Source organism: Vanessa tameamea, chromosome 16, assembly GCF_037043105.1.
Source record: "Vanessa tameamea isolate UH-Manoa-2023 chromosome 16, ilVanTame1 primary haplotype, whole genome shotgun sequence".
In the NCBI taxonomy this organism is placed as follows: domain Eukaryota; kingdom Metazoa; phylum Arthropoda; class Insecta; order Lepidoptera; family Nymphalidae; genus Vanessa; species Vanessa tameamea.
The window spans coordinates 3,608,470-3,624,081 of record NC_087324.1 but is presented as its reverse complement, the minus strand read 5'-3'; the positions used below and the strand labels follow the sequence as shown (position 1 = coordinate 3,624,081).

The 15,612-nt window shown below is 31.9% G+C and overlaps 1 protein-coding gene across 4 annotated transcripts in view; it reads left to right on the top strand.

Annotated features, from left to right (window-relative positions):
- Window positions 1–15,612, top strand: part of Src64b (Src oncogene at 64B) — a 76,831-nt gene that overhangs the window by 26,083 nt on the left and 35,136 nt on the right. Inside the window, exon 2 of one of the 4 annotated variants that reach the window (XM_064217235.1) lies at window positions 2,016–2,046. The exons of the other annotated variants lie outside the window; for them this stretch is intronic. The gene's annotated coding sequence lies outside the window, so the exon portion shown is untranslated. The remainder of the gene's footprint in view (window positions 1–2,015; window positions 2,047–15,612) is intronic. 4 annotated transcript variants of the gene reach the window in all.

Below are 15,612 nucleotides of genomic sequence, written 5' to 3'. Positions count from 1 at the left end.
ATCGGCGTTCCATCAGATTATGATAATGGAACTGTGTATGTTTGTATATTTAAGCACTATTATGTTTCTAACGCAGTTAGCTATTCGTTTCGAGTTGCCGCAGTGACGTCGACCAGAAGAACAGCGCAATATAAACTAAAGCCAGAATTGAATGTCATTTTAATGAAAGAACTTTCAATATATAGCATCTACAAATGTAAGAGAATCTAATTTTATAAATGCTGCGCTTATGTAACGGCCTGTAAATGTTCTATCATTTTTCTTATTCTATGAAATGCTATCAAATTAAAGAAATAGACTATATTGGTTTTAATATTCCTTCGTTAAAAATAAGTGTTAGATTATTTCATTCAATTTAAATTAACATTATTCAAATATTGTTTATTATTAAAGTTAAGCATTTACCTTACTTAAATCACTATCAGGTTTTATTTATGTTTGAAAAGCGAATTACGCACTCTTCTTGGCTTTGTATATGTGGGCCGCCGTTGCTCACAGGACAATCTCAAACCACAAAAAATTATGTTCCGGCCTGGTTTACTTAGAGTAGGCGCTCTTTAATAAAGGCCATTGTATATCACAGCCCCCATACTTTTGTTCTTATTATGCAGATGATGTAGCTTAAAACAGCTGCAGAAAATTAACTATCCTTTACAAAATGCTCTTTTTTATTATTTTCGACGTGTTACTTTTAGATATTTTAAAGGGATCGCGTTTACTAAATACAATTTAGTACATTAAATTTAATAATAGCTACTTCGAGATTTAACCACGGATCTTGGTAACTTAAAACTGTTGTTTTAAATCTCGTATTGTACTTCCAAAAGGCTTAAAATAGATGCGTTACGCTCGACAGCGTGTACATTAGTGAGACGTTGAAAAGAGCCCACTATTCGAATCATATATCATCTTCTTAAGTCCCACATCAAAGGAGCTGAACGATTCAGACGATCACGTGAGCGGGGTCGAAGTGCCGAATATTTGCCTGTTAATTAACGCACACTGTTATGATTGAAACATTACTATTTCGTTTGATGTCCCGTAAATGGTTAAAAGTTCCAAAAATAAAACGATGGGGGAGAATTTTGGTACCATAAGTGGTTATATTAGAATAGAATGACGAACGTTTATTCGTTAAAATTAGTGTAGCGAAAAGAACGAAATTAAACTAACGTCTGAACGGTACCTTGATAAGATACCATAAAGTTGAACGACAGTCTGATGTTTACAGTGCGCTGACCTCGTCAAGTGGTCGTTAAATTAACGATGCGATCCATCCCTTTTGTTTGATTTACAATTTCTTAAATAACAAAAATATGTACCAAATTGCTCTCTTAATCATAATTTTGATGGAACTATCGATATTAGAAATATACATAAAATTTCTTTAACGATAATCCTAACGGATAAATTAATGAAATTAGGCTTATAAATAGTAAACTAAATTTTTAAATTAAGCAATGAGTATAAAATTGTGTGGTTTATTAAGCAAAGTGTTTCGATACGCATGCAAATTGCACAAACTAATTTCTAAATTAATAGGAACGTTGATTTTGTAACTAGTTTCAACAATTTTACTAATATCAACTAACGAATTTATTCACCTATTATTTATTAAGTAATTTGAGTATGTTAGTTTTATTCGCTTCATATTGGAATTTCTATTGATAGTTGTAGTTTTGTAAAAACAACATTAAGTCTTTAGTTTTAGCAATGTTCATGAGATCTATTTAAGCTATGAGTTAGGTAAGCGCTGAACAAACAGAAGTTATTCTCAACTTATTTCCAAGTTCGAAACAGCCAAGGTATAAAAGAAACTACATAATAATGAAGAACACAAAGAAAACCATACTTTGGATATTTGTTAAAAACCTTAAATATTTAACAGCGATAAACAATCTTAGCCATTTTGTGACTCATACTCAATTTATTATGCCACCTTAATTATATACTGACATCATATACCCATATTCAAATATTATGAATACTGTTTTAATGTTAATTTTTAATTTCAGGTACGAGTCATGTAAATTTTGTCCGTATTTGGTAAGTTTTAAGTTTCCACGATATACACAGTCCAGTAGTTTGATTATCAAAATAGATTCAGTAAATAATCTGATAAATATTGGTTTTGAAGTCACTCGACCGCGTCATATCGTCTTTTTGTGGTTTCATTTTATAAACTACATGTAAAATAAAAAGAAATGTAAGATGTATTCATTTACATGGCAACCCTTGCATGACTGAACTTAGATCATCGACCTTTTATGGTTATGGAAAACCTACGCGTAACGTATACATGGATATTAGCGGACTTTGAATATTTTTGGTATAATCATCAGTATTTTTTGAATAAGAGTACAAAATAAAAAAGAATAGCTTGAGATTTAATTCAAACATGAGTAATGAAAAGGTGACGTGGCACAATGAAAGTGGTTACAATTTCTCTGATCCGGTCGAGGGGTGATACATAATGAACTCCTGTGAAGCAGTTGACAGTGTCGCTGTTCCCCGTTGGGCGATTCGTTTCGATTTAATTCCAGTTATTATGCAACGGACCTAACATTAGCTTACATTATTATTCGTTCGTCAATACAATGAGTAGCTAAATACGTGAACCTTCGTCCCAAGGATTTCTCACATCATGATAATAGCAGACTCCGAGGTAGTGTTTTTAGACCTCCTTTAGTTGATTATTTTTGTATACAAAGGAGAATATTCTTGTATGTTCTATGTTGGTGTTAGCATTGTGGAATCAATACAACAATATCTTATTATTGGCTTCCAAGGTTTAATACAGCTTACCGCGCGCTCTGCTAAAGGGATTGCTTCACGCCTATAGACTTTTATCAGCTTTGTATAAAATTAGCACTGATATAACAGGTCTACAAATCAAGTGATGTTCTTACTTTGTAATAACATTTGTCAATTTATTTATTTTAGAAGATATGTATGAAGGATAAGAATTTACATTTAAATGTATATTTAAGGTATATTTATCCTTTTATGGCATGTACCGTTTTATTGCTAAAGCCCTCGGTTTAAATGGTTATACGCTTGAAATAAAATGTCTTTAAATTTGGTGACACAGGGTATTTAAAGCTATAAAAAATGAATAAGGGACGGCTCCGAGGCTAAAACAAAAATAAAAACGCCATTGTGTGACGGTTATAGAACAATTAGAACAAAGAGCCCCATTTTATAAATTAATAGTTAAATGGCAAATGTTTTTCTTATAAACTTTTAACCTTGTATGAATTATTTGTCTTAGTATACATGGAATACAGCTTACAAATACTGAATATAGATCACAAAGTTCATCTCACTTAACTTATTATACATAGTCTGAGTCTGTCTGGCAGATCAATTGGTCAGGATAAACTTTTCTCCGTACTATTAAGTTGTGTAAGCCCATTGGGGCTCGTTGACCGAATATCGACATGCCATACGCACAGGCCGCCCCCGGTCACGTACCTTCGTTTGGAATCTTTTCACGTAATTTGTTTGATATTGGGTTACTGGATTTACCTAATGCTGTACATAGTCGAGAAATATCAGTATATCGTGTAAATAGTGGATACTTTAGATGGGTATGTTTTTCAGTATTTTTTTTTGCCAATAGGAGTATCTTCATGAGCACTGAGATGGAACAGAGTTATATTTTCGCGCTCACTAAAACCTCTACAATGGTGGTTTTCGATACAAATTGGAGTGGTCACGTGATATTTTCAGATATGCACCCGTCTGTCCCTTCACATGGTTCTGCGGAATACAGCTCAGATCGTTTCGATTCTTAAAAAAATATATGTTTTATGTTTTTTCTTATAAATGTGATGATACACAGTGACATTAAACATAAATGGATAAATGAATGATTTTCTAAAAACATTACGTAATACCGATAGCTTAAGATATTATTATACATTTTTTAAGTAAATTTACAACTGTAAACTATTTTCACATCAAGAGAATAAATTCAGTATACAGTTTATTGCGAATTACAATAAAGATTAAAACTTGAGTGTATAACGATATATTAAAATTTAAACGGAATAAAAGACATTCAAAGACAATCAGTTTTCAATTGTTTTATTCTATTTACTCTATCACCGTTCCGTTATGATTCACTCTCAAGTGAGGGTATTGTTCGAACATCTGAACACCTGTCTTACTAACTTACAAAAAATGAATACATAAATAACTGGGCCAATCGGATGCTAAAGAATGCAGCTGAGCCGCGGTTTGGTCATCTTATATGTAGACGGCATTCCATATCTCTGACAATAAAGGCAGAAACTTTTTTTTTTAGTTCAATGCATGTTTATTAAGAGTGTCATCATTGTGAACAGCCAGTAACGTTTGTCTTTCTATTTTATTTTTTTGTAATGGCATATTATAATGTAAAGCTCGATGGAGCACTAGGATCATTATAGTAACGCAACTAAAGCGTTAGTGTGTGTAGTAATTAAGAATTTGTTATACGTAAATAACACTGGTCTACATCAAAATTGCCTTTTACAGGAAAATTTACTATATTGATTGTATTTCACTCGCTGAACATAAATATACAAATGAAAATTCATAGTTAGCTCTTATTGTGCATTTACGCCATATAAATATAATAGCGGGTAGCGGTTTGTTCAACAGTTAAAACGTGAGATTGTTACCGTTTTTTTGACATTTTTGTGAAAAATCTACAGTTTTCACTACGTCGCGTAAATGTGTTAATAGTGCAGACAATTTTTGCTACATTAGTGGTAAGGTGACCCTTACTAACCAAAGATGCTCAATAACACAACGTTTAGAAACTGCTTAATTCCATTATTTTGAAATTAAAATTAAAAACCAAGACAAATCGTGGGTACCACATTTTAGTTGCACAACTTGCTCCACAAATCTGATTAAGTGGCTAAACAAAAAGAAACGTTCATTGCCTTTTGGTGTACCAATGATGTGGAGGGAACCTACCAATCATGCGAATGACTGTTACTTTTGCTTGACTCCATCCATCCAGCACGGTATATCACGAAAAAAGAAACGAAGCGCAGTATAACCTGACGTAGCCTCTGTATCGCGACCTGTACCACACGGAATCGATTTACCTGTTCCTCGACCTCCCGAAGAATACCAGCAAGATTCTGAAGAAGCGATTAATTCAATGGAAGTTGACTACAATGAGCCTACAACTTCACAATCGTCACTGTTTGTAGGTGATAATATTGTTTGTTTCAATTATAAAATTCAAAAGAATCGTTAAAGAGCGTTTGTGTGCTAAAGGATATTACAACACTAATGACTTTTTAGTTGACTGCACACCTTGGGAATGAAATGATCGCCTCCAGGCTGTTTCAAATAACTAAAATATAATTATTATTGTACATGCAAAATGGAAAAAAAAAAAATATCCCGCTGAGTTTCTTTCGCCGGTTCTTCTCAGGTCCGAGGTGCTAAATTCCGAACCGGTGGTAGATTTTTGACAATCAATAAGCAAGTGTAAACACTTCTATATTGAATAAAGATTTTTGATTTGATTTGATTTGATTGTGACGAACCTCATAGAATTTCGCAAGATCAACTCAGCGACCTTATACGAGATTTAAATTTACCAAAAGTTAAAGCTGAATTACTAGGATCGAGACTTAAGCAATGGAATTTGCTTCAACCGGATGTCAAAATCAGTTTATACAGATATCGTAAGAAGAACTTGATACCTTATTTCAAGTCCGAAAACCAGCTTGCATTCTGTAATAACGTAAATGGCTTGATGAACGCTTTGAACATTGAATACCATCCACAGGAAAGGCGGCTGTTTATAGACTCCTCAAAATTGAGTTTAAAAGCTGTTCTTCTCCATAATGGTAACACACAACCATCGATTCCGTTATGCCATGCTGTGCATACTAAAGAAACATACGAAAATATGAAATTAATTTTAGATGCTATATCATACTCAGAGCACGAACGGCAGATTTGTGGTGATCTAAAAGTCATAGCAATGGTGTTGGGTTTACAAATAGGCTATACCAAGTACTGTTGTTTTTTGTGCAAGTGGGATAGTCGGGCTAGATCTTTACATTACATAAAAAAAGATTGGAACCCTAGACTAAGCCTGAATCCTGGAGAAGAAAAAGAAAAGAAAAATCTTCTACCACCTTTACATATCAAATTGGGACTAATGAAAAACTTTGTGAAGGCTCTCAACAAGGATGGACCAGCATTAAAATACCCGCGAAGTAAATTTCCACGTATAAGCGACGCCAAAATTAAAGAAGGAATCTTTATCGGACCTCAAATAAGAGAGATTCTAAAGTACCAAAACTCTGATTCAGTTTTACAGGACTTTGAAAAAGAAGCATGGGAATATTTTAGACCAGTCGGTCATGGTTTTTTGGTTAATAAGAGAAATGAAAATTATGTTGAACTTGTGAACAATCTCCGTCAAAAGTATCAACAGTTGGGTTGCAATATGTCCCTAAAAATTCATTTTCTTTACTCTCATCTTGATTTTTTCTCTTCTAACTGCGGTGATGTGAGTGAAGTGAGTACCAGGGCCGATGGGATGCATCAATGTTAGCGGACTACTGCTGGAATTTGAAAAGAGATACACCTAACAGTGATTACAAAAGACAAACGAAAAAGAAGAGAAAATCTTAATTAAATACGTTATTTTTTTTTAATTGTAATATTTTCAATTTTATATAAGTAAAAAGCAAAAAATAATAGTAAATAATTATTATGGTTTTTTTTTTGTAAAATGTTTTGTACTTTAACGTGTTACTAAAAGCCAAATTTTGTATATTAGGTATATTTCCAAAATAAGAGCTAATTAAAAAAACATATTCTTGTTTTCCTATTCAGTAACCTCAAGGCAATATAAAAATAAAGTATTCAATTGAAAGGCACACAAAAAGTTACATTTTGTAGACCACTGTAATCAAAAGGCAGCATTTTTGACGTATTAACAAAAAGACGCGTCGTTTCTCACTACCAGGATTTTGTATTTGCTTCTGTTGCTGCGCTATAATGTTCGCGTCTTCCATCTGCATTTTATTTTGTAATCTTAGAATGACTCCTAAAGCTCAAGTGTATTATATATGTATGTCCGATAGTGTTCAATTAAATAGAATTTAAATAAATGCAAGTATAAATTGATTTAACGAAATTGGTTTAATTTTCAACCCGAGATTGGAAGTTACGGTCCACAGGGAAATACTACACATTAGCATTAATGAATAAAATACAATTATTTTCAAATTTTGGTCACCAAATGTTGAGTACCTATATTAATTTTGAAGAAATTGACTATAAAGAAAATTATGATTGATGATATAATCTTAATAAAATACAAATTGTTAGTAATTACATATTTAATATTCTATATTATTTATTACACAAACTATTATTTAACTTTCTGTATGTGGGTCAAATCTTGCAACTGAATTTAAAACCAGTTCCACTCAACCGATTGAGCTGAAACTTTGCACACCCGTTTGGTACTGATGTTGTACAATGTTAATTGATATACTAGATATCGCAAATTGTTAAGAATTGTCGCATAGTTGGTTTGAATAATAAAATGTACATTAAACAGCTTTGTTTATTGTGTACTTCTATGCCTTAAATTAAATTAATCATAATTTTTATGAGTTTTTTATTTTCGCTAATGAATTATTTCACATTACACGTCACTTTTTCTGATATATTATATATGGGAATATAATTTTATCTATATTGTGGTCTGTTACGAACGTTTCGGAAATTCTTCGATAATAATTATTAACTTTTCTTCCTTGCTGATCATTATCAAGAACTTTTAAAACGAATATTTATATATTATATTTATCTTCAATTTAAGACTTACTCATGCATTCACAGAGAGCCAATATACTTTAGTTTGTAACACGCGCAGTGTTATAAATACTTTAGTAATTTAGTCCCAAGTTCAAGGACCTAATAATGGACCAGCGCCGCTATGTCTAGCAAGTCTTAAGTATTTGAATCACTTCTGTATTTTATCGTGAAGAATAACTTGAAAAAATTTTGGATGACCAATAAACTTTTGCATAATACTTCATACGTAATATCGTTCATGAGATTTAGTTTAACATTGGAGAAAATCCTATCACTTGTACCTACATAATAGTATTTCCCATGATTATATTGATTGCATAGGATTTTTTAATGTGTATCTGAATTTATCTCACTTTATTTGTAATACAAAAAAGTTATCCTTTAAAAACATTCGATTTTTAAAACACTGTTAAAGCAAAGGTATTAAAAAATCGCTCGTGTTTTAAGCTTAAAACAACCGCGTCATTCCGAAGCCTTTGACAACGTAAAGCTAAAATGTTTCACTGTAGTACCTCACGAGGAGATTTAGCCTGCATTTGCTGACAAAGACTCGCATTTTTCGAATTTATTCTCAACAAAATTTCATTATTGCCTACGTAGTTTAAATTATTTTCACAGGGTATACTATCAGCTGCATAAACGGTTTACGTTTTTATTGTGTCTACGGTAAGCAGGTTTCAATCGTCTCCACTTTTTCCCACATTTTCTGAGTTACTTGCATAAAATATCTTGTCCTGTTATGGCGAAGCGTTCGCAAACAAGATTGTTAGCGATTTGTTTCTCGGTACGAAACTATAAACATCATTGAAAGCACATTTCTTCTAAATAAAAAAATACATTGAATTGTATTTAAATCTATGCGGTGATGATTATGGTCACGCTAAGCCGTATTTGTTGTATTGCGAGAAATTTTCAACTCAATTTTGGTTATCGAAATTAATATCAAAATTGTACTAAACTGACGCAGAAGAAGTTTTTTTGTTTCTTAAACTGCATTAAATATGGCACTATTCAATTGATCTCGACATTGAAGACTGTAGTCCATTTTGAATATATGAATAATATTGACCTGCTCATGTCATTTTATTATTCTGATTATGTTCAGCCGATCTATCTCATTAGTTTCTACGATGCATCCACAAAGGTTGCGCCACGAGAAGGTCTAATCCTCGGGACAGAGGTCCGCGTCGCAAGTGTAATTGAGCGTATGATACGTGCACTGACCGGCTGTGTTCACCGTCTGCAACAGATTGCAGGGCCATATCTTACTGAAGTGGAAATCGATTTTATACGTTCACTATACCTGATACAGCGCGGCGTGAAAAATTCTTTTGTTACAATAACCATTGTTTTCAATATGTCGACTATTTACAGTGTTCGTAATGAAATATATTGTTATTACATATATGAAAGTTACCAGACCGGTGAAAATGTAGCCTTCATTTGTTTGAATAGTTTAATGTTATTGGTGATATCATTATTTGTTTGTTTGGGGCAAAGCCTAATTATAATAATGTACTGAGTTAACAATACATAGGCGTGTGTGGTCAATCAACAGCTGTGCATTGTTGCAAAACACATAGATAAAGCATCCATGTTTAATGTTATACTGACTATGTTTTAATAAGCCAGCCGTCACCACTCAACACGTGTGGTCACGTTTGTTTAGAAATTATATATACGCTTCAGTCTCCATGTTCAGGTAAATGAGCGTAATAAGCACGTAGATTCAAAGGGTAATTATCTCGGACGTTCCATAATTTGTAGTCGCTTTGCTGGTTTTCAATGGATCAACCTATTTCAAGTTACATTTTTACTTGACGTTGACTGTTATTGTCCTGTGGATACTGAAATTTAGTCCTTTCAGATAAATATAGCTGTATTCGTTTAAATAATCAATTATCTCGTTCGTAATATCACAAGGCGTATCTATATATATAAATTACTGTTGGACTTCTTCAGTTGAGGCAAAACGTTTGGAACTTAAAGTAGCACTCAGTCTCGGGTTGGACATTTATATTGGTATTCTTCTTGGCTCTCGGGTAATAATAAACCTATAATATATTTTTGTAATTAAAAAAAACTTTTTCATATACAAATGGGCCCGGTCACGCTACATAAGCTCTACGCTCGATTGAGCATAGAAGTAGGAAGAAATAAGCCATTTGAGTTAAAAGCGTACTGGTTAGTCTACAAAGAAAATTGCCATATCGTCTCATCAATCACTCCTGACCTGCGGAAACATGATGGAAAATATTGTTTGTATACAAAGATTGAAAGAGTTACACACTGTTTACGAACCACTCAGGTTATTGCGTTTCTGAGATTAGAATCACTTCAGAGAATTTCATTTCATTCTCTTTACATTCCCTTAAGCTGATTTCGTTGGAAGTGTTTCATTAATTACTCTGGATCGTTGATCGTTGTCACGATATCCGCAAACCGTCTTCAATTTGCAAAATACTAAATGCTGTTTGCTCTTATCTTTTAATAATTGAGCTCAATTGTTTAAAATTATATAAATAACGTTATATTTTAATGTTAAAAGTCAAAATCTTTATCCAATATCTGTATTACACTTTTTAATTGATTGTTATTAATATTATTTTTAACATTAGCGCTTACAATTTAAGCGTCAGTAGCGCAGTGGTTAAAGGGTCGTCTAGCGATGTAAAAAGTCGCAGGATCGACCCTGACGTTTTGGGCAAATGTCGTCCCCACTCCTAAAACAACCTTAAGTTTTTACCTTAAATGGAGGGGTAAATAGAAATATTAGTAATTCCAGCCATTGCTATTCTTTTAATTATGCAAAATCTATAATTTTATTGTCATGTTTCAATGTACACCACGTCTCACCGGCTAATCGACTGCCAAACAGCATTACTTCATATTTCTGTGAGAGGTGAGTGAGCGTAGTTGGCGCCTAATTGACATTGAGAGAATTGGCTTATAATTTTAACAATGTGTTTATGTGATACGCCGATCACTAACTGTCAGATTTCTTGTAATTTTCTCTGAAAGGATCTAAAAGTATTTATAATAAATGAAAAAATATTCAAAGAGTTATTTACCAAGTATTTAAAGAATAATTACATTATAATCACAGAATCCTATCTAAGTCCATTGTCATTTTTGCTTACTCCCACGTCTTCGTTACTAATAAATTTACGACGTTTAGGCAATTTGGAACTTGTACTTTTCCATGCATTCATTATTCAGTTTAAAACCTCGTAAACCACTACCGCTCCAGGGTCCGTTTCTACTGTCAAAGTAGAAATTCGTTTTATTATAACGTGCCTCAACTTGTACACTTTACTACAATTACTTCTAAGCTTTGAATAGTCGGAATTCATCAGTGTTTTTATATAGCTATAGAAGAGTTAAACTTACTTGATTTTCGAAGATTTACTACGGTTTTTGATCTGATCTGTCTTTCTTTCCGAAAAGAAATAAATGGCTGAAAAAACTCACCGGGGCTTCCAACAATCATTGCTTACCATGTGTTTATTTATATTTACCATGTGTTTATTTATATTTGTATTTGTCACCCTGAAGGCGGTCGCTTTATTCCCCGTTTATTTTTATTTGAACCTATCTTTTTAAAGTAAGACTTTAACTACACGGAAGATAAGTCAATTTAAGAACGATACTTCTTCGAAAATTACCTTATTTAGTTTTACACTCGACTTGATCATTTTAGACGAACCCACTATTCCCGCTCAAATCCAAATGAGCTTAAGAGATTTCAATACTTTTATATGTAGTAACTCTTATGACTATTATAAAATCTATTGCTCAAGTATTAGTTACAGTTTACAGTTATTTATCTTTGTCTAAAGTATCATTCTATTCGAGTAATCGATAATATTCATTTTCAAATTAATGTTTCAATAGTATCTAAAATAATAATAAATATTTCAAATAATAAAAACTCGTTACATATAGGACACGGTCAGGTAACAAGTAACAAGCAACATACAGTTTATTCGAAAATCTAGAAGGATATAACACTTAATTCATTGTTGCCCGTAACATTAAAACGTCTAGAAAATTCTAATGAAAATAAAAAAAATCACCCATAACGCTTTCTGTCATATTATATGACCATAATAAATATAAATTAGACTTGTAAGTACCTCTTTGTGCTTAGATAAATAACAGCTTATTAATGGACTTCCTCGCTTGTTAGGGCAAAGTTTTGGAGCTCGTTTCTCTGTGCTGTTGTTTTACAGATAGATGTAGATGGATGGATAGAATTGGTACCATTTCATTCGAAACAAGCCCTCGAGATGTATATCTATCAACACCAAGCATGGTATGATTATAAACATGAACCTGCGATCTATGTTTCCAGAACTATATTACTTAGATTTCGCCCGCTGCTCACGTGTGAAGGAAGGGGTATTGGCTCTTGTCGTACAAGTATTGGTTACCTTATGTCCTTTATTGTACCTCTGAATTATCATACATATTAATGTATGCAAAATTTTACAATGATCGGTTGATTAGTTGAAACGAGAAAGCGTAACCTATAAACAAACTCACATTCCCATTTATAACATTCGTAAGGATATTTTAATATAATATATAACGTTACGAAAGAAACTTAAACATTTAGTCTGCATTCATCCGTAGTATAATCGCATGACTTACTTCCATAAATGTATCAGACACGTTAATATTGCGTATAATGAAATTCATTATTCATGGTATTGGTGATTATGAAAAGGTTATTTTACAAAAACTGTTAATGTATATGAAACGTTATTACCAATTGTATTCAAATAGATCTGTTATTATTGTAATTTTTATTCTTAATGATATTTACATAATTACCGAAACGTCGAGACGACTCAGAGTGCAAAAACATTAATAGCGCGCATACTTGTGCGAAGTTCAATGTTATTAATAATGGTATAATTAAATAAAGTTGCCTTATAACACATATAAGTTTAATTCTTTATTCATGAAATATCTACATCTTATACGTGTCAAATATTACTTCATAGAATTGACATTGATGTACTTCAACACCTATTATCAAGTTTTTACTCGCTGGTAGATGGTAATGGAGCAAATCTTATCCACCTGTGGTTATACAGGTGGATAAGATTTGCTCCACTGTTCTAACTGTTCGCTTTCATAATTGGCATATAAAGGTTTTACTCGTTGTATATAAATTTTAAATAATTTTTTAAATTGAAATACAGTTGAATATACAGCGGACTTGCAGTAAGGCTTATCGCAATCCCTCCTCAAGGGTCTTCCTGGTAATTAGAAACGAATCTAAATCATTTGAATTTGTATAAGATTTATTACCTATATTCGTTTTTTTGATTATCGCAATTTGATATTAACATTGATATATTTTATTAAAAACTTCCGTCCTCAACGATTCTGTATTCGATCTCTTAATAAATAGTATTATATTATCTATAATTATTATTTATATAATATACCAAATATTCTTCGAAGTATTTGCCATTGTACAAAAACTAAGATGTTTTAAAATAACTTCCTACCTATTTATTCATTGTTGTTTTCGTCTCCACTTAATTAAGTATAATGTTATTTTTTTGCTGCACCTCTATTTTAACAAAACCTATTTTAGTTAATTAACAATGTGCATAAATGAAAACCAGTCGAGTTACATGCACGAGCGAAAGTTAAATTTACGTAACGCTATGAAATTGTAAAGGTTTTTTCTTTACATATGAGAGGTTTGCCTAATTGGAGCATAAAACGCTTTCGACAGCTCTCTAGTATATCACAATGGGTGTTTATATACGGACGAATTAAGGACGACTATTGTTTGTGTACTTTAGACGTTAACTTGAAGTTATTTATATTGTTGTAGATTAATAGGGAAATGGGGATCGCTATGAATGTTCGGAACGTTTAAAATGTCTTTTGTTCGCGCTGTTTATACTAATATTATAAATACGAGAGTAACTCTGTCTGTTATAAAATTTGGTGTGGAGATAGTTTGTCCTTCGGTATGGGCTACTTTTTTAATTCACCCCTAAAGGGTGTAATATTGTGGGTGCTACAGATAAAGTTTTATAAATTATAATTATAATACTTAGTAGAAAATGTGTATCGAATTGATTTATTACATTCACAGTTATATACAAGAATTATTTGACAAATATCATACGTGTTTTTATTTAAAAAAAGCTACGTTGTTTATTTTCAAATCAATACGTATATTATAAATCAATCGTCGATCTGTCTATGTTTGAACACGATAAACTAAAAATTACCGAACGGATTTTCATACGATTTTCACTAATGGACGGAGTGATTCATGGGGTTTAACTTGCCGAAAAAAATCGTACCGACTAAAAACTAAGTTTTTCTGGTATGCGCCGCGTAAACCAATAGAGTAATTTCTTTTATTATACTCGTGGGAAACCGCGATTGGTAGCAAATATGTCTAAATGTGTGTCATAAAAAATAACATTGATAATATTATAAAATGGATACAAGAAGTATTATCGTTCCTGCATGTTTAAGATACGTATCATGTAAAAGAACAAGCTATATCAAGGCGCTACTGAAAATGCAAATACAAAATTAAATTCCTAATTACACGAACGACTTTTCGAATGTGGGAAAGTGTTTATCTTTGCTGCATTTTAGTGATATAATCTAAGTTGGATCAACATTTTACTAATTGATCGAAAACTAATATCGGACGTGATCATTATAAACTTGTTTCATTATACGCAGATGTCTTTGAACGGATGTGTTGCTTTTAATGAATTGCCCTTATCCAAAACTATTAAGACTATAGTTGTTATGTAGTGACATTTAGTTAAAAGATAATTTGTTGTCGCTTCAACTGTTAATGATCTTAAATTTATTACGTGCTCTAATTAAATGTACATATTACGTCTAATTGATCACCATTACACAATCATTTTATGGATATACTGTTTTTTGCTTGTGACTCAGTAGAATTACACTATTTCTACCGATTTTAAACGGAGCCAACAATAGTCGAATAAGTTTCTAAAATTAATTGTTAATTAAATTGTTGACATAAATATTTCTCCTATTTGAATATTGCATACCTTCGTCTCAGTCTCACGTTCGAATAAACTTTTAAGCACAGGCAGTATTTTAGAATTAAAAAAAAATACAATAGTCAGGTCAGTTATCTTAAATAAAGACGCCATTCTTTTAAATTTTAAAGTATTTCCGACTTCTGCAATGCGGTTCCTTGGTATTGGTGTGACCGAGATATTTTTTTTGGCTTCTGTTATTAAAGACGGAAATCCTTCACTGCAATTCTTTCTTCCGTCCGTTCTAAATGAATATAATTACAAGCGGAGTAGCTCATTAAAACATATAAATTATGATTTTATACGTTTTAAAATAATTTAGATCCACGGCGAAACCACTTTAAATTAATTTTAAAATTCATAACATTTTCTTTTATGAAAGAAATATTAAGGTGCAAGAAAAATTATAAACTGTTAATTTATACAAGTTAGAAAGGGCAGTTATTCTAATTGTTAAACTGTTTTCATTATTTTAATTTATTTATTATTTCAAATTGTACGGCCATTTTTTTTAATTATCTTTAAAAGTTGATGCTCTACATTTTGTCTATAAAACTGTCTGAGAAAACAGTAATTATGCCGTAAACCGTTTCTATCTATAATCGGGTATTAGTTTACCGTTAAAACTTGTTTTTGTGTTACGCATTTTTATACTTACCGTATATTCTTTGGTTCGCCTTTAAAGAACCTTTAT